Below are 24,118 nucleotides of genomic sequence, written 5' to 3' on the forward strand. Positions count from 1 at the left end.
AGACGATATACACAAACACACGTGTCATTGCACCTCATAGACCACAATTTTCTACTGGTAAGTTCGACCTAGTTTCAATAAAAAATTAATTGTTAAAATAAATAAAAACTTTCATCATTGAGATTCATTAGATAATGTAATGTAACTTCATATAACATTACATTCACTACTAAAGTATACAAACATAATTTCTCTTTCAGCTGATAATTTATGTAAATACATTCTATAGCTTTAATGTGATATGATACATTTGACATAATCCTTCTAGTTCACAGCACCTTGTGTATTCTCTCTCTCTTGAATTGCCTGTCTGTTCCACACTAACAACACACTGTTAATTCAGTATGAATGTTAATTCAATAAAGTTATCACTGTGTATAATGTATTTTATACTGAATGACAAACTATTCATGGTGCATTAGCACTGTTGGTAATGAAGCATGAATATGGTATGGGAGTGTATGTGTGTGCATAGATGCATAGTATGTATCAGTAATTCTTGTGGAAAGGCTTAGACGTTGGTTAAACATTCTTACTAAATAGCTTAAGGAAATTACAACGTACAATAGAATATACATTAAAATAAATTTTAATACACTTCCAATATTTCGGCAATGTCACGTTGCCATTTTCACAGGAACTTAAAAAAAAGACACGTGCACACAAGCACAACAAACAGTAAATGAGGACGAAGCAGGAAGCTATTCTTTCTCCTAAAAGTCCTGATGGTGCCCCTAGCGGGCAATGTTGGTATTCTTGGGTGACTGGGCTGAAGGTCTTCTGATGTAGGTTTCCCAAATTTGGGGCAGTCTCATGCAACCAAATTTGTTGAGGTTTGGATTGTTTCTTAGGGCTGAGGCTAATTCCATGAAAAGCCTTTAGTATTTGAATTTACTACGGTGTATTATCATGGCTTTCTTCTACCGTATTCTATGGCGGGTATCCAGTGCATGGTCTGCAAGACCAGAGTGGCTGTATTGGTGACATCGGATGTAGTCCTTATGTTCTGAAATTCTAATATTAGCTGTCCTGCCTGTTTGGCCAAGTAAGACAGCTTACAGCTGCAAGGGACCTGGTATACACCAGGTAGGTCTAGGGGAAGTGGTTGGTCTGTAGTGGAGCAGATCAGGGATGCCAATTTTCTATATGGTCTGTAACAAGAGGTCAAGTCATGTTTTTTAGGATTTTTGTAATTTTCTCCTGCCTTTTGTCCCTTTTGTCCTTAAATTTCCTCCTGATTTTCATGGCTTTTCATGGAATCAGCCTCACCCCTAAGAAACAATCCAAACCTCAACAAATTTGGTTGCATGAGACTGTCCCAAATTTGGGAAACCTGCATCAGAAGATCTTCAGCCCAAACGCCCAAGAATACCAACATTGCCTGCTAGGGGGCACCATCAGGACTTTTAGGAGAAAGAATAGCTTCCTGCTTCATCCTCATTTACTGTTTGTTGTTCTTGCATGCATGTGTCTTGTTTTCAAGTTCCTGTGAAAATGGAAATATTGGAAGTGTATTAAAATTTATTTTAATGTATATCCTAGTATACGTTGTAATTTCCTTAAGCTATTTAGTAAAAATAAATATGTATCAGTAAGCAATTTACGGTTTATTAAATTGCTTACTGATACATACTATGCATCAGTAAGCAATTTAATAAACAGTAAATTGCTTACTGATACATACCATACATCTATGCATACACATACATTCCCATACCACTCCCATGCATAGTATGTATCAGGAAGCAATTTACTGTTTATTAAGCTGCTATTTTCCTTCTTCCCAATGTGATTATACCACAGAAGGATCCCTCCTTCAATATACTATACAAGAGGAGTATCTAATCAATGGCTAGCAGGACAGATATCTATTTTGTTGTACTTGATATATCAAGCCAATACAAATAAATAGCTAGTGTCAGAAAAAGAAATTATACAATCTCTAAGAAATTATTTTAAAAAAAAAACAGCTTTTTACATAACCTAAATAAAAGCAAAGGCTGCTGTGAGAAATAGGAAGATGGTTCTGGAGAACAAGAGCATGAGACAAGGAGACATAATATCCCAGGTCATCTTTATTAAGGGATAATATAAGAGGAATTTCAATTCAAAGTACAAAAATAAATAATTTATAATTTGCAGATAACATACAATTATTAATGAAGAAGAAGATGAAGGGGAACTAGAAAGAACACTGCTGAGGTTAAGTGAAGAAGGAAACATATCGGTTGATACTGAATATTGATAAAACAGTGATATTTGAAGAGAAGAGGATGAAAAAAGCAAATAAAGGTTAATGAACAACAGTCGGATGAGGGTAGAAACTTCACATACTTTTGGAACAACATGACACATGATACCATAAGTATGTGAAGTATGCTCCATATCTTTTTACACTATAAAAAAGAGATAAGATTTTAGATAACAAAAGCAAGATGAGTACTGGCTTTCAAAAGAGCATATAATAGAAAGATTCTGCAAATTCGATAAGTGCAAAGGGTAGCAAATGAAGAGCTGTATAGGCAAAATAAATTGCAGAGAATCTAATGCTTAAAATAATTCAAAGGAAAAAACTAAAGCTTCTTGGATATATCTGCATAATGGTTAAAAGAAAAAAGATCAAACCTTGATGCTTGGTAAAATAGATGATATAAAACAGAAGAGGATGACAAAGGCGAAAAACGAGTAGATGATCTGAAAAAATGGAAACAGTTTGCAGGAATTAAGTCACCTAGCAGTAGATATATACACACACACAAAGAAAGAGAGAGCGAGAGAGAGAAATGATAAAGAATGGTGAAACAAGCATCAGACAGCAATGGGCACTCAACCCTTGGGCAATGATGATGATGATGGAATGAAAGGTCTTAAAAACAGCCCAGCATAAGAAAACTTCCAAATTTTCACAGTAAATTTTCAAATAAATTCAAACTCAAAATATTAAATAGAATTTTCGTAAGTGAATTATAAATTTCAAACCATCCAGGTAAATAATATGAAAATCATTTTATCATCAATTTCTGATATGCACCCTCGAAGCATGTTCTGGCTACTATGAGAGCACTAGGTAATTTTATATTATTTTATAACTTTATATTATTCATAATCTAGCAATGATTTTCCTCCAAATCACTCTCTAACATGTCTGCACTCCAATATTGTCGTATCTAACATTTTGTTCTACTAACGCATTTCTGATTGAATCATTCCACCTAGACCTTATTCTTCCTCTGGGTCTTTTCCCTGCCATGTTATCATCAAACACCTGTTTTCCTAACCTTTCCTCACCTATTTTCTATTAATGATCATACCACCTCAGATTAGCCCTACTCACACATTCTAGAATATAAACAATGTCAAGTTCCTTCAATATGATTCTGCTACTGATGCCATCTGTTCATGTTAAGAACTCTCATATCTGTAGTCACTAATCTTTGATCAAGCTTTATTTCTCACCCAATTCTCAGATCCATAGCTTAAAACTTGTTTGAACACTGTCATGTGTACTGCTAGTTTAGTGTCTTAACTAATTTTTCTCTTCAATATAAATTTATTCAACTAACTCCCCATCTTACCAGATTTGTTTATTCTATTGTCCATTTTCAGATATAACTCACATCTTCACTAAAACTTGTGCCAAAATAGCTGAAATATTTTCTTGTTCTATAGGCTCTCCATTTCATAATGCAGTTGAAGTTTTCTATGTTCCTGCCTATTTTCATAGATTTAGTCTTTTTATTACTGATTTTCATGCAAAATTTGTTACAGCAGTTATTCAATTTAGTTAGAGAATACTGGATATGTGTGAAAATTGCACTGGATGTGTTTATGAGTACGATATCATCTGGATAAAGCAGAGAGCTAAGTTTGATATCTCCAATTCTGATATCAGATTTAATGCCACTTTCTTTCATAATGTGATCCATATAGACTATATATATTGCTCTATATAATGTTCCATTTACCTAATATAGTGGAAGTGTTTGGAAAAGCTTTTCCCATGGCACCTTGTCTTATGTCATTCCAGATCTACCAAGTACATATTCTCGTCATATTCCCGTGATTTTGCAACTATCTGACAATAAAGTAAAAAGTCTGATCCTCACAACTATTTGGCCTGAAGCCAGATTATTCTCTAAATTTCTCTTTCACAATTTTTTTCAGCCTCTTTTCAAGTATGTTTGCATGAATCTTATCTGGAACACTTAGTAGAGAAATTCCTCTTTAATTCTAGCATTCAGCTTTATTTTTTTTTTTTATAGACGGGAACTATGAGAGCTCTACAACAATCATTTGGAATTCAACCTTCTGACCATGCTCTCTGAATTATGCAGTATCGCCACTGATAAACTTTCATAATTCCATATGAAAATGCATGTGATGAGCAGATTTTTTATGTGAACAATTGTTGTTGAGTGGAATGCACTGCCGTAGTGTATTGTGAATGCAATGAGTGTAAATAACTTCAAAGTTCATTACGACAGACATGCTTACAATCCCACCAACTCACAAATTAGAAAACTCCATAGGCTCCTTAAGAAGGTCACTTCTTGGCCTGAGGAGATTACCAACAGACTAAAACCCTATAACTCTAGACCCCCCCGCATATATGGGCTCCCAAAAATACACAAAGAAAATGTGCCATTACGTCCCATAGTGGATGGCATTGATTCCCCCACTTACAAACTAGCCAAGCATTTAGCCAAAGCGCTCTCACACTATACTGGCAATACACCATCACACATAAAAAACTCAGCCCACTTCAAAGCCAGTATAGAAAACCTTACACTCCAACATAATGACATAATGGTCAGTTTTGATGTCTCCTCCCTATTCACGAATATCCCCCTCAAAGAAACCTTAGAGCTAATCCAAGCTAAATTTCCTCCCGATATCTCAGCCCTATTTCAGTTTACAATGAACTCAGGCTATTTTGTTTGGCAGGAAAAATTCTACAAACAGATAGAGGGGACAGCCATGGGTTCACCACTTTCCCCACCCTTGGCCAACTTCTTCATGGAGATGTTTGAAGAGAAAGCCTTAAACTCAGCCCCACAAAACCTACCATATGGCTTCGCTACGTTGATGATGTTTTCGCTATTTGGCCACATGGCCCGGATTCACTCCTCTCCTTCCTAACACACTTGAACAACCAACACCCTAGAATCAAATTCACCCTGGAAAAAGAGGAAAACAATAACCTCCCCTTCCTAGACACACTAGTCACCCGCCAACCTGATGGAACCTTGGTTTTCTCAGTTTATAGAAAACCCACCCATACAGGCAGATACATTCACCAACAATCCCCCCCCCCCCCCCCTCACAACAATATGGAGTGATTAAAACATTATTCAACAGGGCAAAAATAATCTGTTCTAATGATCAAGCCCTAACCACTGAACTAAATCACATCCGTGACACTTTCTCAGCCAACAGCTACCCCCTCCAAAAAATCCAAAAAATACTTAACCCAGTTATCCACAACCCACCACCCCCTCCCCTTCACAAAAAAGATTACTCTAAATCTACCACTATTCCCTACATCAGAGGCACCTCGGAAAAAATCAATAAAATCCTAAAAAAACACGACTTGACCACCTGTTACAGACCACATAGAAAACTGGCAACCCTTATCTGCTCCACCAAAGACCAACCACTTCCCCTAGACCTACCTGGTGTATACCAGGTCCCTTGCAGCTGTAAACTGTCCTACTTTGGCCAAACAGGCAGGACAGCAAATATCAGAATCTCAGAACACAAGGATTACATCCGATTTTACCAGTACAGCCACTCTGGGCTTGCAGACCACGCTCTGGATACTCGCCACAGAATAAGATGGAAGAAAGCCACAGTAATACACCGCAGCAAGTTCAAGTATGAAAGACTATTCATGGAATCAGCCTCGGCCCTTAGGAACATGCCAAACCTCAACAAATTTGGATGCATGAAACTGCCCCAAATTTGGGAAACTGTTATCAGAAGAACTTCAGTCCAAAGGCCAAGAACTACCAATATAGCCCGCCAGGGGGCACCATCAGGACTTTAGGAAACGCTAGCTTTCTAGCTTCAGTCTCATTTGCTGTTATTAGTACTTGTGTGCACGTGTCTGTGTAGTAAGTTCCCAAGAAGATGGCAACGTGACGTTCGCCGAAATATCGGAAGGTATATATTAAAGTTTATTTAATCTATATTTCTAGTATACGCTGCCAATTCCTAAAATATTAGTTATCAGGAAAAAGTATTCTTTGTAAAATATATGTTAAGGCATGTAACAGAAGTTCAAAGTTGACTAACAAAAACCTCATGTGAATTGCGTAGCCTACAGCAAATTGTCTAGGTGTGGGGCGGCACGAGCTCAATGTTTTCCAGGAAGATGCGGCATGCACACGGAATTCTCCAGGAAGACGTGAGTAGAAGAAAAAAAAAAAATGATGTGCGCAAAAAGAGAGTGCCAGGCAGAAAGGTATGGGAGTGAAGAGGGTGGCAAAGGTAGTGGATATAAAAGGGGTTTGTCCCCCCCTCCCTTTCGTCTCTCCTTTTTGTCTGTTTTGCTTTGAATTTTCTTGTGAAGTCGAGGCGAGTTCGAGTTCGGGACCTTATCAATAGCGTGTAGTTATTCACGCCCATCGTTTTGAGATGTCGTACGGAAGGAATCAACGAGGAGATACTCGTCAGCATTCCGAGCAAGCTTGAAGGAACTGACCGCCATATACGTCCACATGGATCGATCCGAGCCATGCTGTTTCTAGTCCACGATTGGAAAGAAAAGCAGAACAACGAAGTCCAAGCGTAGCCTGTGAGACAATAGTCTAAACAGAAGACCGGACATTCCATAGGATGAAGAATGGATACGATGACAGAATGAATACACTTCCGGAAATATGGTAATGTTAAAATCTTTTGTAATTCTTTGTTAAGAAAGAGAGGAATATTGTGATATAGAAGAATAGCAATGTTAAGTTTCAGAACTCTATACTTGTAGGAAAAGGACTATAGCAAATATTGGATAGCAGGGTCTTAAGTCTTAGGAATAATTCTCAAGTAATTAATTGAATGAATTATAATTTGAATTGTTGTGAGTAATAATCTCTATAGTTAACGATGTGAATGAATTAATTGAGAGAATGTGTAGACTAGTAAGGATATTTGGAGGGTGCTAACAAAATTTTGTGCTATTAATATTATTATTACGGGCGACTCCAGGGATTCCTTAGACTCATTGAGGGAGGCCATAAACATCATGTCTACACAACTATTCGACATTCTCACAGTATCTATCATACCTTGCCCTCAACTCATTCACTGTCATAGCACCCACAACAGACTCTGGCAGCTTATTACACTCATTTACCACTCTAAAAGTAAAGAACCCAGCTCTAACACCCTTGCTAACCACAATCTTGCCCAGCTTCCATAGATGTCCCCTAGTTCTCCCACCACCACCAGTCCTGATCTCAAAAATATCCTCTGAATTAATCCTATAGAAACCCTTCAGCAATTTGAATGTCTCAATCATATCTCCTCTTTTCCGCCTATCCACCAATTTATGCAACCAACAAATCTTCAACCTGTTTTCATAAGGTTCATTCCATAGACCTGTTGTCATCTTGGTCATTCGCCTCTGAATCCTCTCCACCTCCTCCCCATCAAGAAGAAACCATGGTGACCAAATCTGGGCACAGTAGTCGAGATGAGGTCTTATCATGGCTCGGTACAGAGGAACAATAACTTGCTTGTCTCTGGTCATAAAAGTATTTTTCAACAACCAAGTGAGTTGAACTGATTTAGCCACTTTTGCAATGTGCCCCGTAAACTTCATCTCCCTATCCACCAACACTCCAAAGTACCTGGACTCATCAATCTCCTGCAATGTTCATTAAGTTCCACCAATGTGGTATACTGCTGCTAATCTTTTCACCCCAAAATGCATAACCTTACATTTTGTCACATTAAATTGACATCCATTCTCCTTAGCCCAGTCCTCCAATCTATCCAAATAATCCTGCAAGATTTTGACATCTTCTGCATTCACTATTGCCCTACCCAACTTTGCATCATCAGCAAACAAATGAACTGTTCCTCTTAGATCCTTCCCTATATCATTAACGAACAAATTAAACTGCAGTGGTCCAAGAACAGACCCCTGCAGCACACCACTAGTCACAGGCCGTCTTTTGGACTCTACTCCTGAATAAACTACTCTCTGATATCTCTCCATCAACCACCCACCTATCCATCTCACCAATCCTATATCCATTCCCATATGTTGTAGTTTTCAGATTAGAATTCCATGTGGTATCCTGTCAAATGCCTTAGCCAGGTCCAGCAGTATCACTGTAAACCCATTACCCTTATCCAGTTCAGCCGTCACTGTGTTATAAAACTTGAGCAAGATACTGAGGCATGATCTACCCTTCACAAAACCATGCTGTCCTCAGTACAGTATCTCATTTTCATCAATGCATTCCTGTATTTTTCCCTTGACTACTTTTGCAAGACCTTGACAACGACTCCTGATATGCTGATCAGTCAGTAATTTGCAACAGTAGTCTTGAATCCTCCTTTATGCAGTGGAACTATTTTCCCCTCTTTCCATACCTTCAGGACTAAACCAGACCCAAGACTCAGATTAAACAACATGGTCAAGGGCACTGATAATTCTTTAGCCACTTCACGTAAGACCCATGCTGGTATACCATCCAATCCCACATATGTATTCACATTAAGGTTCTGTAATAGACTATTCACCTCCACTTCATTCATCACAATTCCTGTATAAACTAACGGTTCCTTCTTTCTTTCAATATCACCACCTGGATGATATACTTTTGCAAAGTGCTCGCTCAGTAATTCCACTATATCGACTGATTCAGTGAACTAATTAACATCGGCATTCCTTAAAATCATTCTGCCGTGTACAGCTTTTTTTTTGCTTGCAGCATATTGAAAGAACTGTTTGGGATTCTCTTTAGCTTGCATAGCTAGTTTCTTTTCATAATCCACTTTTGCTTTTTTTAAAACAGTCGTTATCCTTCTGGCCTGCGCTTTATTCCGTTCATGTGCCTGCGGGTCACCTTTCTCTTTAAATTCCCTCCACAGTTATTTCTTTTTTTTTGCAGCTCAAGCTTAATGGTGTTATTCATCCATTTAACCCCCTACTTGTTTTACTATTCGGACCCTACGTGTACAATCAGCCATAACCACCTTTAAATGCTCCTTGACCACTTCCCATGCCTATCAACATCCAGCCCTTACAGTTTTACATGCCATGGCATGGAACCAAGCAATCTCTTAAGCTTGTCATACTTGCCAGCACGGTAATTCCACAAATACCCTGTCTTAATCGAAAATTCCACACCTTTAACCACCTCCCAGGTCAAGACCTTATGATCACTCTCACCAATAGGTGGCAACATGGTCATATTCGTTAGTCAAATTCTCAGATGCTATTACCAGGTCAAGCACACTCAAACCCCTAGTATTTTCAATTACATGCTGTCTCAGATAGTTATCCCTTAATAATTGAATAAAATCCAGTTCCTTCCTCACAAGTGTCCTCTCCTGCTTCCAATCAATGTTACCATAGTTGAAATCCCCCATAATAATTACCCTCCTTCCACTCATTTCATCAATCTGTTTATGCATACTATCTCCACCATCTATTCCATCACCTGGTCTATAGCAGCGCCCAACTGTATATTTTGTTCTGCCAGTATCGATCTCACACCAAATAGCCTCAAATGAACTCTTTTCACTATCCTGCAATACAACTTCAATTCTCCTTAGCTGCAGTTCATCAGCTATCATCAATAACACTCCTCCCCCCATTTTATACTCTCTGTCCCTCATAAACACACTATAACCTACACATTCTATCCCACTAACTATATCATCTTCCGTCAGCCATGTTTCACTAATGCCAATAACCTGTGACCAGGAAGAGCCAATCAAAGCCAAAAATTCTTCCTTCTTGTTCCTAATACTCCTGGCATTAGTATACATGAAATGCAGAGGTCTCTTTTTATCCCACCCATATCTTGATGTGTTATTCTAAATATCCCATTCCGATTACTTGTCCTTAGTACTGGCTCGGGTACATTATATACATTCTTACACTCAACTGTCTCACTGATGTCCGCATATCCACCTCCCCTTCCTTGGTAGTTCTAGTTTCCCTGGTTCTGCACATCCATTATCACTTTATTCAGCAACACTTTTTTCCAGTCTCGCACACCAAATCCATTCAAATGCAGGCCATCTCTTGTATAAATCCTTTCACCCATCAAACTCATTCCACACGTCCACAAATTCCACACCACACCATCTGCATAACCTGCGCATAAAGTCATTTGCGATTATGGCCATCCTTCTAAACTCCTCTCTGTCGTACTGCAGCAACAGACTCACCATCCTAACTCTGTCACTCTTTTCTTTCGCTACCTTTAACAATACTTTCAAGTCCTCTCTCATAAAAAATTTATCTCCTTTCAATTCATTTGTACCCGCCACAACTATCAATTCTTTCACCTTCCGTTTCTGCGTTCTAATATTCTCACATCCTTAAATTTCACACCCGGTAAGTACGATTTAGTTAAACTCCCATCTATCACACCTCTTAATAATGAGTCACTGAACAACACTCTTTCCTTCATTTCTGAAACTCTCCCACTCTTACACTTATTTTCCTTTCAAAAACTTGTTTATTTCCATTAGCACTCTGGAAAGGAGTTTTGCAAGTGCTCCAACTGCCGCTGCACACTGTGTATTACTCTGCGTAACCTTGTGATCTCACTCCTTACAAATAATTCATTTTTTTTCATCGTTTAAACCATTTTCTCTCTCTGTATAATTGCTTTCACTCTCTCTTGATCACCACTCTCATTGCTATCTTGTACAACATCGCAATTTCCTATCGAGCCACTATTTTCACTCACATTCTGGCTTTCTTAAACCACAACAATCTCACGACTTGACACATACTTCAATTCCTCACTTTCCTTACACTTTCTGCACAGTCTCCCACCACTATCATTTTCAATCCAAACTCCAGCCTCTTTTGGGAAAGCATACATCTCACACATATCACACTGGACTTTACTATGGAATTAACCTATGCTTAAATTGTTGTATAAAGTACAGTTGCTATGCTTAACCTCTTTACATAGGATACCTATATTCCAATTGAGTTCATTTTGTAAATGTTTAACCTTAGGAATTTAATAAATGTATCTTAAATATCTTAACCTGGTTTGTGCCTTGAATTGAATCCAATGCACCGCTTGCTAATATCTGAATCTGAGCAGGATAGAGTTATTTGATAGGGACCACGACTGCAAACTAAAGTAAATTAAGTGACATAGATAAACTGAGACAAGAAGCAATTAGTAAATTGATTGGCTTAGCATATTTTCTGAAGGTTACTCCTTGGTTCAGAGGAATTTCTAACCTAGAGATCTGGCTGGTGCAGCTTGATCAAATAAATATTGCCAGAACATGATTTAGGAGGTGATTCCAGACCGTTATTACCGAGGACAGGGCTCTATTCAGAGGTCTACCCTTTGTTAATTAATTAATTAATATACTTTATCATTCTAAGAATCGGCCAATTGTCTGGATAGATTTTTCAGTAAATTCGAGAGTACAGTGTTATATTAGTTTCATGAGTATAGACCAGAGAGGTACACAGTGATATTTTAAGACAGATAAAATTAGGAAGAAGGACACGATAAAAATATAAAAATTAAGGAAATGCAACGATATAACAATTGCACAGCCGACAGGATGTGATTTGATTGCTTAAACCAAGTTAATCGATCAAGTCACGGTAAGTTGGTTTTGGATTCGAGTCAGGCGATCAAGGTACATTAGAATTTAAGGGAAAGTTTAACTAATTTAGAGAATTTTGTGCAAGCATGTCTCCACCAACAAGCTCTGAGATGAATGACTCAGAATTCTTCAGAACCATTAACCCGCAACAAGTGTTCCCACAATTCTCAGGTGAGGAGACGGATGACATCATTGCATTCTTTGCTACGTCGAGGAATTGAGAAAAGTTGGCAGATGGACAAATTTTCAACTTCTTATACTACTACGTAGTAAGCTAGTAGGGAAGGCGAAAATTTTCCTGCATTCGTTGCCAATCCTGAAAGAAACTCTGAAGTATTCCAAATTTAAGGAAGTTCTAATTTCCCAGTTTTCAAAGATAAGGAGTTTAGGGCCGAACTTGTGGAAATTCCAGAGGATGATACAGAAAGATAGAGAAAATATATCAGATTTTTACAATAGGTTGCCGACTCTTGCGAGCACCCTGAATGTCTCAAGCGAGTACAAGCCCCATTTAGATTGGGCTGTCTTCCAACATTTTAGGCAAGGGGTGAGGCAAGAATAGAGAGAGACAGCTTTCAGAAAAGAGATAACCAACTTAGAGCAGTGTTACAAAGCAGTAAAGGAGAGAGAGGCAACTGCTAGGAGACATTCGTCCTGCAGCTACTACAGGATTTATTATCTTAATTAAAGAGGAGAAAGACACTAATAATCAACCAGATACTGAGAAAAAGAATCGTGAAAAGAAGGACAAACATAAGAGTATGAAAGGAAGCGAGGGAGATAGAGTTCAGTCAGTCAATCAATTGTCAACAAACATTCATAATCAGAGCAAGGTTCAATCCATAATCAAACAGGAAACAGAATGATTGCAACAGCCTGTTATGGAACGCCACAATGCTGTGCTTGGTCAACTGACAGCAGTCTCTATGAGAAACCCAGAGCCTTCATGTCTTCAGGACGAAAGGACCAAAGATCTAATTTAAGGAGATTGAAAGGTTACAGCACCATTATTTGATAAACTAGACACTGTAATGCAGAAATTGAAAAAATTATCTGCTCGGGATACCGCAGAATCTCCCTTAACCTCGGACGGAGTCACTAAAAGATATGAAAAAAGAGAACTTCCCAGATGCTTCAATTGCAATAGGATTGGGCATCTTGCTCGCAATTGTTATAGCCATAAAAGACGCTTCGGTAAGAACAATCATGAAGAATCCAGATCTCACGTGTGTACTAACCAAACTTGGAGCAGAGGTAAACGACCTAAAAAGCAGCCTTCTGAAATAACTGAAGAAGGTAGGATTTGTGGAAGATATTTTAGAGCATTAGTAGACACAGGATCCCAAACCTCCATTATTTCAAAAAGTTATTTCAAGAAATTAGAGTCCTATGTGAGGAGGAGGATTTCGTATTTTAGAAGATCTATTAGATTATCAGGAATAGCCTCGTCTACCATTTTCACTACCAAGTCAGTAAGCTTAAAGGTAAAATTATATGAGTACAATGTGTGTGTTTAGCATGAGTTCTTGATCCTGCCAAGGATCTCTCTCTCCCACACAAAACACTGATACTCGGAAATGATTACCTGATGAAATACAAATTCTCATGTGATTATGCGAGGAAGGATATACGTTTTCTTGGAAGGAAAAAAGTTTCCAGGAGGAAACAGAGAGCACATTACTTGGGTAATAGAACTCACTCAGCATTGAGTCCCAACGTAAGAAAAATTTAGAACTGAGAGGGGAGAGAACCATGTAGTATGCAGTCAATTAGAACCAGGTGAGAATACTCAACCAGGGGAGAAGAGACATCCAAGTACGAGTGACATTACAGAAGTTAAAGTAACCGTTGAGAATGAAATGGCAAAGCAGGAGTCAGGATGATATATGTCAAAGGTTGTTTCCACAAACAATGGAGTGTGCAACAGAAAAAAAAAAAAAAAAAAAGAAGGAAGAAAGGAGGACACACCAGATGTACTTCTGCCAGAAGATAACTTAAGTCTCGAAATGGCAAAGCATCCCTCATCCCAGAGAACTGAGGGATAGAGAAAAAAATAAAAAATAGAAGAATAAAAAAGGGGTTTTTTTTTTTTTTTTTAGGAAAGGGGAAACCTTTGTTGGATCTTGAATGAAAAGATTTCCTTAAAGAAATAATTTATTCATGATTCAACAAGTTTTAGCTAAACAACAACGAAAATGCTTGTACATAGGTAAAGATACAAACCGTTTAATAAATCATATGCTAGTACTATTTTATGTAATATTCGTTAAAGGTAAACGATGTCATTTTTTTTGTGAGAATTTTATAATGGAAAAATTCTTTGTAAGATATATGTTAAGGCATGTAACAGAAGTTCCAAGTCCACTAACGAAAACCTCGAGTGAATTGCGTAGCCTATGGCAAATTGTCTATGTGCGGGGTGGCACGCGCTCGGTGTTTTCCAGGAAGACGGCACGAGCACAGAATTCTCCAGGAAGACGCGAGTAGAAAAAACGACATGTGCGCAAAAAGAGGGTGCCAGGCAGAAAGGTATGGGAGTGAAGAGGGTGGCAAAGGTAGTGGATATAAAAGGGGTTTGTCTCCCACCCTTTCGTCTCTCCTTTTTGTCTGTTTTGCTTTGGATTTTCTTGTGAAGTTGGGGCGAGTTCGAGTTCGGGACCTTATCAATAGCGTGTAGTTATTCACGCCCATCGTTTTGAGATGTCGTACGGAAGGAATCAACGAGGAGATACTCGTCAGCATTCCGAGCAAGCTTGAAGGAACTGACCGCCATATACGTCCACATGGATCGATCCGAGCCATGCTGTTTCTAGTCCACGATCGGAAAGAAAATCAGAACAACGAAGTCCAAGCATAGCCTGTGAGACAATAGTCTAAACAGAAGACCGGACATTCCATAGGATGAAGTACGGATACGATGACAGAATGAATACACTTCCGGAAATATGGTAATGTTAAAATCTTTTGTAATTCTTTGTTAAGAAAGAGAGGAATATTGTGATATAGAAGAATAGCAATGTTAAGTTTCAGAACTCTATACTTGTAGGAAAAAGGACTACAGTGAATATTGGATAGCAGGGTCTTAAGTCTTAGGGCTAATTCTCAAGTAATTAATTGAATGAATTATAATTTGAATTGTTGTGAGTAATAATCTCTATAGTTACCGATGTGATTGAATAATTTAGAGAATGTGTAGACTAGTAAGGATATTTGGAGGATGCTAACAAATTTTTGTGCTATGGAATTAACCTATGCTTAAATTGTTGTATAAAGTACAGTTGCTATGCTTAACCTCTTACATAGGATACCTATATTCCAATTAAGTTCATTTTGTAAATGTGTAACCTTAGGAATTTAATAAATGTATCTTAAATATCTTAACCTGGTTTGTGCCTTGAATTGAATCCAATGCACCGCTTGCTAATATCTGAATCTGAGCGGGATAGAGCTATTTGATAGAGACCACAACTGCAAACTAAAGTAAATTAAGTGATATAGATAAACTGAGACAAGAAGCAATTAGTAAATTGATTAGCTTAGTATATTTTCTGAAGGTTACTCCTTGGTTAAGAGGAATTTCTAACCTAGGGATCTGGCTGGCGCAGCTTGATCAAATAAATATTGCCAGAAGCTGAATTAGGAGGTGACTTCAGACCGTTATTACTGAGGACAGGGCTCTATTCAGAAGTCTACCCTTTGTTAATTAATTAATATACTTTATCATTCTAAGAATCAGTCAATTGTCTAGATAGATTTTTCAGTAAATTCGAGAGTGCAGTGTTATATTAGTTTCATGAGTATAGACCATAGAGGTACAAAGTTAAAGTGATAACACTGCACAGTGATATTTTAATAGAGATAAAATTAGGAAGAAGAACGATTTAAAAAATATAAAAATTAAGGAAATGCAACGTCATAACAGTGATAACCAGTCCATATCCTGAGCAGAAATCCAACAAGTATTTGCCATTATTATTAGCTTTGCTCGTTTCTCCAAATTTTCTCAAAGTATTCTTGTATGTTTGCCAATAATTTCTTATTCTGCTATTTAGAACCCCAACAATGACCAATATTTTTCACAGTATCAGTTGCTTTCTCTAATGCCTCAAAAAATTCCTATTTCTGCCTTAGTAGAACCTTCTGTGGGACCATAAGCACAAATAAGTTTCATTGTCCAGTTCCCCATTCTGATATTTGCCCACATCACTCTACTTGATAATGCCTGCCATTCAAGAAGATTAGCCTCATATTTACTGTTGAATACTATAGCTTCTCCTTCTTTTCCCTGATTGTTATTGCCTGAATATAACAATTTGTATTTATTGCTTAGAAAGATCTCACCAGCTTTTGTCTTTTATGTTTCAGTCACCCCTATTATATCAATTTGGTACTTACCCAATTCCTCAGCCAGTTCCATTTCTTTGCTATTCAGACTTCTTATGTTGATAGTACCAATCTTGACCTCTGGTGATGTTGAGTTGGGATTGAGTTGTTTCCAGATTTGTTCCAGTAGCTGACTTTTTACTGTTCACCCTGGTTCCCTGGCAAAAAGAGTGGTGGCATTGTTTAACTTCATGACACCTGTGCTAGAATGAAATTACGTCATGTTGTACCATCATTTTATTTGTGATTTAAGCCAATAAGAATAAAATTTGGTTGGCTAAATCCCAAATTGAAAGGCAGTCCTCATTTATTCAGTAACCAGGTAGATAACAGGGTGCACCACAAGAAGATCAGGATTAGACATTAGATCAGAAGCACTAGTTGGTTCTCTGCATTCCTATGAAGGCTATGTGGAGATCTCCTCTCAGTTATACAGCTTTGACCTTTAAGCACCCTGCTCAACATTAATTTTTAAAAACATTTCTACACACTTTTCTTTTCAATGTGTAATGTAATATTCATTTTTGTCCTACTTTGCACTAAATAATGATCAATTTCAATATCAAATCCTTTGTACACTGATGTATCCTGAACTAGAATGAAAATATCACTATCAACAATATCATAATCAATGAGGCTTTTCTTATTTCTTGTGTCATCTCTCCATTTGAACTTGTTGCATATTGACACCAATTATGTCCACCACATGGTATTTTCCTGTTTTTCTGTAAGTTCGATTTCCTTTCCAGTGATACTTTTTTTGCTGATAGGAAAGATTTGAGAAAATTTGGAGAAAAGGGCAAGGCTAATAATAATGGTAACTACTTGATGGAGTTCTGTTCAGGGTACGGACCACTCATTATTAACACCATGTTCCAACATAAAGATGTGAAAAACTTCACATGGAGAGAAGACACAATAAATAAGAAAAGCCTTACTGACACTGTTATTGTTCATAGTGATATCTTCATGCTGATTCAGGATACAAAAGTATGTGGATGATAGGATATGAAACATGAAGTAGGAGAAAAATGAATGCCCCATTGAAAAAAATATGTAAGAAAGTTTTAAAAAGAATTCAAGTTGAGCAACCTTTTACAAATGAATTGTAGACTCAAACTCAACTATTCAAACATTATTAAAGAAAAAAAATGAAACAGATTGAAAACAAGAACCAAAATCGAAGGTCTTGTTGGAAACTGCAGAAAACACTGATTGATTGAGTTAGGGAGGCATATGATGAAATTGTATGCAAAGGCAAAAAAAAATAAGAACACCATGATGGACAAAAGAACAGTCCTGGAAATGAAGAAAGCATGCAAAAAGTTCCTAGCACATAAGTAGCATTTCAGTCATACTGAAGACAAATTAGAAAGGTGGTGACAAAATGTTCTGGTATTCAAAATGCTTAGAAATGAAGGAAAGAGTAGTATAATAGGAATCATCGATGATAAAAGTGATGTGTAAACTAAAGATATTCGAGATGTCAAGAGTAATAACTTTGAAAGACCTAAATGAAACAGGCATTGATAGAATAGCAGTAGAAAATACTCAAGAGAAATATAAACAGGAGTACATGTCAATACTTCAATACTTGAAGCAGAACTGATTGATTGATTGATTTGTGGTTTATTGATGCAAGGACAATAAAGGTCATACTGTAACCATGTTAAAAGCCATACGTTTATTTTATATGTTTTACTTACATTATCTGGCTGAGCCAGATAATGTAAGTAAAACTGTCATTTCTCTCTCATGTGAAGTGCGAGCACTCCACCAGAATATGACAAATGGTAAGATGGGTGTTGCATTTTTCATACATAGATGGGTCATCAGCCTTCAGTAAATAAGAATGTGTATGATGATTGTGACCTATGTGGAACCTAGCAAGAATAACTTCCTCTCTTCTGTTCTTCCATTGACCAGACAGCCAATCCTTATTAGGCTGTCTGGTCAATTTTAGGCTTAATCTCATACAATTTGTTTTTCAGTGCTTCCTACCAGGATGACTGCCACTGGGCAATTAGCTTTGATCTTATTATTATTATTATATGACACCTCCAGGGAGTCCATAGACTCATCAAGGGAGGGTACCTACTCTACAACTCTGTCTCCACCACTAAATCCACCAACTACAATGAACCGCAACTACACCAATGCCATCTACCACCCACCACCACCACTAGTAATTTCACAGACAATCACAAACATCCATGCCCATGGCAGGATTCGAACCTGCAGCCTTTTGGTTGGAGAGCAGATACGCTAACCACTCGGCCAACAGGCCAGCTGTAGTCCGTATATGTTACTGTTTGACAGTACATCAAAAAAAAAAAAAAGTATGACCTGATCTAGCAGCTGCATCTGCAATATCATTTCCCTTAACTACAATGTGGATGGGAATTCAGCACAACCAAACATCAAAGTGAAAGGTCTTCATTTTGTACAACAATTGTAACCAAGCACTGGATTTGGATTATGCCATCTTCTTTTTCTTCACTTCACTGGGCATCTACAGACGCCGAATGGTCACTCCGATGCTCGGTGATGTGCCACACCAGGCCTCGCCATGTAGACCTGTTGTTTGCTTTTCTGGTGGCCACAACTCTCTGAAGATCAGTCACTCCACACATGCCATCAATCCATCTCATTGATGGTCTACCCCTGCTTCTTTTACCAGGAACTTTACCTTCTATTACTGTTCAGAGAAGTCCCCCATTCATCCTTTCTATGTGTCCAAAATATTTTAACTTTCTTCTGTCAATATCCTTAAGAAGCCTTAAAGTTCTGCTGATCTTTCCTAACACCCATTCATTTGTATGCTTTCAGTATGTGATATCCTCAACAGCCTTCTGTAACACCACATCTCAAAAGCAGATATCCGTTTCTTATCTGACTTCTTTAAGTTCCAAGTCTCACATCCATAAGTCGCTGTTGAAAAAACAACTGCATCCAAAATCCTCAACTTTTTTCCATGGAGATAGATCCATCCTTCCAATTTTAGACAGGTCTCTGACTGTTGTTTTAGCCATTCCTAACCTTTTTCTGAGGTCTTCTGAACAGCAATTCTTCACATTAACAATGGATCCCAGGTACTCAAACTTGCTGACTTCCTCAATTCTTTCTCCATTAAGGTACATTTGTTTCTCAAGAGCTTCTCTGTTTGTATTTCTTTTGAGAACCATTATCTTTGTATTGCTAGGATTAAGTTGAAGTCCTCTGTTATTACTGATCTTGTTAACTTTGTTCAGAATTAGTCCTAGTTCTTCCATGTCGTTACAAAGGAGTACTGTATCATCAGCATACCTCAGATTACTGATCAATCTACCTATCTTAATTCCTGTCCTGAGCTCATCCAATGCTTCACACATGATGTCCTTCACATATATACTAAACAAGTGAGGAGAAAGTAAACATCCTTGCCTAACTCCTTTTCCAATACCTGTTCTTACCATGGCTTGTTGCTCCTTATACAAGTTGGCTATCAACCTGATAGTGTGTTGAGGAAAAACCCATTCTTTTCATTACTTCCCACAGTTTCACATGCTCAACACAGTCAAAAGTTTTAGAGTAGTTTAAGAAACACATTACCAGGGGGAGGTCTGAATTCTTTATATTAAGCCATCAAAAACTTAAAATGTAGAAAGGCACTGGAATAGATGACATTTAACCACAAATGCTTAAATATGGAGATATAAGTTTGACTAGATCTTCTGCACGATTCAGAAAACCTAGTCAGAAGCTCAAATTCCAGATGATTGGAGTAGCACTCTCTTAGTAACCATCCATAAAAGTAACTATTATTTTTCTGGAAATTACACATATAGAAATATTAATTATAATAACTTTAATTAATACTTCCTATAGTTTGGTAACATTACATTGCCATCATGAAGGATCACAGAGCAATGATATGTGCCCACAAGCACTAACACTGGGTTAATGAGACTCAAAATAGGCAACCAAAGCAGGCTCAGAGTCGTAAATGGCACCCCTATGAGGGAAGCACTTATAATCAGCCCAACGACCAAGAGCAGCCAATTTAGTCCACTAGAAAGTGCCATTTTGGACTCTAGGCATGAGTTTGGTTGCCTTTCTTCAGCTTCGTTCAACCAGTTTTAGTGCCTGTGTGCACATAATACTGTTCTGTAATCCCTGATGATGGCAATGTACATTGCTGAAATATAAGAAGTATTAATTATAGTTATTATAATTAATATTAGTATATGTTGTAATTTCCTGAAAAATACTAATTATAAATAGCCAATGTATAAACATTTCTACTAGAATATCTATAAAAAGGGAAATAAATCTCTAGTACCTAATGAGGTACTAGAGATTTATGTAAACGTAGTTTAGATTAAGATTTATGCAAACATACTTGAGAAGATCTGGATGAGTAAAAAAAAAAAATTTTATATTTGAACTAACGGTTAAAATATATGAAAATATACAAATGCTGGAGATCTCCCAGAAGACTTCACAAAATCCCTAATAATACCAATCCCCAAAAAAGCAAATGCTCTCCAATGTCACCAACACAGAACAATAGCTCTAATTACACATATTAGGAAAATCCTATTAAAAATAATACAAAACCGAATATATAAAAGAATAGATTCACGACTAGAGGAAGACCAATATAGATTCAGGAAAGGGAAAAGGAACTAGGGAAGCAACACTAAGCCGAGAACTATAATCGAAAAAAGAATAGAGCTAAACCAAAAAACATATATATGCTTCATGGATTTAGAAATGATGGTACAGCATGACAAAATTTCATGCAGTCTGGGGCGTCACCCGGTTAAACAAGGCCCCCGTTGTTTTCTCCAGGGAACCAGGCCTAACAGCGAAAAGTCAGCTACTGGAACAAATCTGAAAACAAACCCCAACTCAACATCACCAGAGTTAAAGATCGGAACTATCAACATAAGAAGCCTGAATGGCAAAGAAATGGAGCTAGCTGAGGAATTAGATAAGTACCAGATCGACATAATAGGGGTGACTGAAACAAAAAAGACAAAAACTGGTGAGATCTTTCTGAGCAATAAATACCAAATGTTATATTCAGGCAATGACAATCAAGGAAAAGAAGGAGTAGCCATAGTATTCAACACAAAATACAAGGCTAATCTTCTTGAATGGCAGGCAGTCTCAAGTAGAGTGATGTGGGCAAATATGAGAATAGGAAACTGGACAATGAGACTAATTTGTGCCTATGGTCCCACAGAAGGTTCTACTAAGGTAGAAGTAGAGGAATTTTTTGAGGCTTTAGAAAAAGCAACTGACACAATGAAAAAGGAAAAGTTGGTCCTTGTTGGGGACCTAAATAGCAGAGTAGGAAATGAGTGTGAGACATGCAAAAATATTTTGGGAAAATTTGGAGAAAAGAGCAAAGCTAATAATAATGGCAAATATCTGTTGGATTTCTGCTCAGGGCATGGACTGGTTATTACTAACACCATGTTCCAACATAAAAACGTGCACAAATTCACATGGAGAGAAGAGGCTAGGAATAAGAAAAGTCTCATTGACTATGTTATTGTTGATAGTGATGTTTTCTCCCTGGTGCAGGACACCAGAGTGTACAGAGGATTTGAAACTGGAAGTGATCACTATTTAGTCTTGAGCTGGAAAAAACTGAATTTCATATTGAAAAGAATAACATGTAAGAAAGTTTTAAAGCAAATAAAAGTTGAGCAGCTCTCAGATGTGAACTGTAGACTAAAATACACAAAGATTATTGAATTAAAAATGAAAGAGTTTGAGAACAGGAATCAAACCTTGGAGATTCAGTGGCAAACTCTGAAGAAAACATTGATTGATTGTGCCAGAGAGGCATGTGGTGAAGTTGTCTGCAAGGATAAAAAAATCAGAACTCCCTGGTGGACACAGGAAGTTAAAGAGGCAGTAAAAGAAAAGAAGAAAGCATATCAAAAGTTCCTCTCGAATAAGTCAGCTTGTGCTCTTAGAGAATACAGAGACAAATGCAAGAATGCTATACACTGTGTAAAACTAGCTAAACAAAAGTCATGGGAGGACTCTGGCAAGAACATAGAAAATAAATATCAAGAAGGTAGCAAAATATTCTGGAGGTTGTTGAAGAAGCTTAGGAATGGGGGAAAGAGTGCTGTAAATGGAGTTAGAGATGATAAAAGTGACATGAAAATGGGAGAAAAAGATATCCTTGAAGTATGGAGTAATTACTTTGAAAAACTGCTAAATGAAACAAGCAGTGATGACAGCACAGTGGTAAAAAAAACTGGCCAGGTGTGCCGTCAGGAATACATATCCATACTTGAAGTAGAAAAACCCATCAAAGGCTTGAAATGTGGAAAGGCAGCAGGAGTAGATGATATTTGGCCAGAAATGCTGAAGTATGGTGGTATAAAAGTCTTACAGTGGTTGCGCTGCATACTTCATAAGGTCTGGACAGAGGGATGAATTCCTGATGATTGGAGTAGAGCACTAATAGTACCCATATATAAAAAGTGAAATAAAACTGAAGGTGAGAATTACAGAGGTATTTCCCTACTGAGTGTTCCTGGCAAGATCTATGCAAGTATACCTGAGAAACGGTTGAGAAGAATTGTGGAAGAAAAGCTGGGTGAAGAACAAGCTGGATTCTGGCCAAATAGAGGCTGTCAGGATCAGATCTTCACTTTGCGACAAATAGTCGAGAAAGCATGGGAATATAACAGAGATCTGTATTTAAGTTTTGTCGATTTGGAAAATGCATATGACAAAGTACCAAGAGAGAAGCTATTCAATATGCTACAGTTATATGGTGTCAATTGGGCATTATCTCAAGCAATACTTAGTCTTTATTTGAGTTGTAAGTCAGCAGTTAGAATTGAAGGAAGTACAGGAAGATGGTTTAATGTTAAACCTGGTGTGAGACAAGGATGTACATTATCTCCTCTGTTATTCATTATCTATATGGATCACATTATGAAGGAAAGTAGTATTAAACATGATATCAAAATTGGAGATGTTAATGTCAGCTCTTTGCTTTATGCAGATGATGTTATACTTCTAAGTAAATCCGCTACAAGTCTGCAAGATTCTCTGACTAAATTGAATAACTGTTGTAATAGATATGGTATGAAGGTCAGCAATAAAAAGACAATGAAAATAGGCAGAATCATTGAAAATGTCAACTGTGTTGTGAATGGAGAACCTGTGGAACAAGTAAAACATTTCAGCTATTTAGGCACGATTTTTACTGAAGATGGTAAATTAAATATAGAAATAGACAACAGAATCAGCAAAGCTGGTATGGTGGGAAGTCAATTGAATAAATTCATATGGAATAAGAAAGAAATTAGTCAGAACACTAAATTAGCTGTATATAAGACAGTGTTCAAACCAGTTTTAACTTATGGATATGAGAGCTGGGACAGAAGTAAAACACTTGATCTAAGACTAGAGACCGTAGATATGAGAGTCCTGAGAAAGATTATAGGCGTGAATAGATGGCATCAATGGCAATATCGTATTAAAAACGAGGATATTAGGAAAGAACTTGACATTGTCAGCATCCCGGAATGCGTTAGCAGAGCTAATCTCAGGTGGTATGATCACTTAAATAGAATGGGAGAGGAAAGATTAGCAAAACAAGTGTTCTCTGCCAGGTTGGCAGGAAAACGACCCAGAGGAGGACCAAGATATAGGTGGATTGATACGGTACAAAGTGCCTTAGACGATAGAAATATAAGATCTGATAATGTTGGAGTCTTGACAAGTATCAGACCGATTTGGAGGAAAATTGTAGATAGGAAGTTAGTAATGATGTAAATTTTTCATGTAGTACTATCATATCCTGTACACCCCTTGAGGGTACATGGCAGGAATTTGATGATGATGATGATAATGTGGAATATTATGAAGAAAAGTGACATTAACTATA

The 24,118-nt window shown here is 37.4% G+C and overlaps 1 protein-coding gene across 2 annotated transcripts in view; it reads right to left on the bottom strand.

Moving 5' to 3' along the window:
- Sym (symplekin scaffold protein) overlaps positions 1–24,118 on the bottom strand; it is a 649,809-nt gene that overhangs the window by 351,690 nt on the left and 274,001 nt on the right. The gene's annotated exons all lie outside the window — the stretch shown is intronic.

The sequence above is a fragment of the Typopeltis vanoorti genome, chromosome 10, assembly GCF_054136105.1.
Source record: "Typopeltis vanoorti isolate ZY-2024b chromosome 10, IOZ_Tvanoo_1.0, whole genome shotgun sequence".
Lineage (NCBI taxonomy): Eukaryota > Metazoa > Arthropoda > Arachnida > Uropygi > Thelyphonidae > Typopeltis > Typopeltis vanoorti.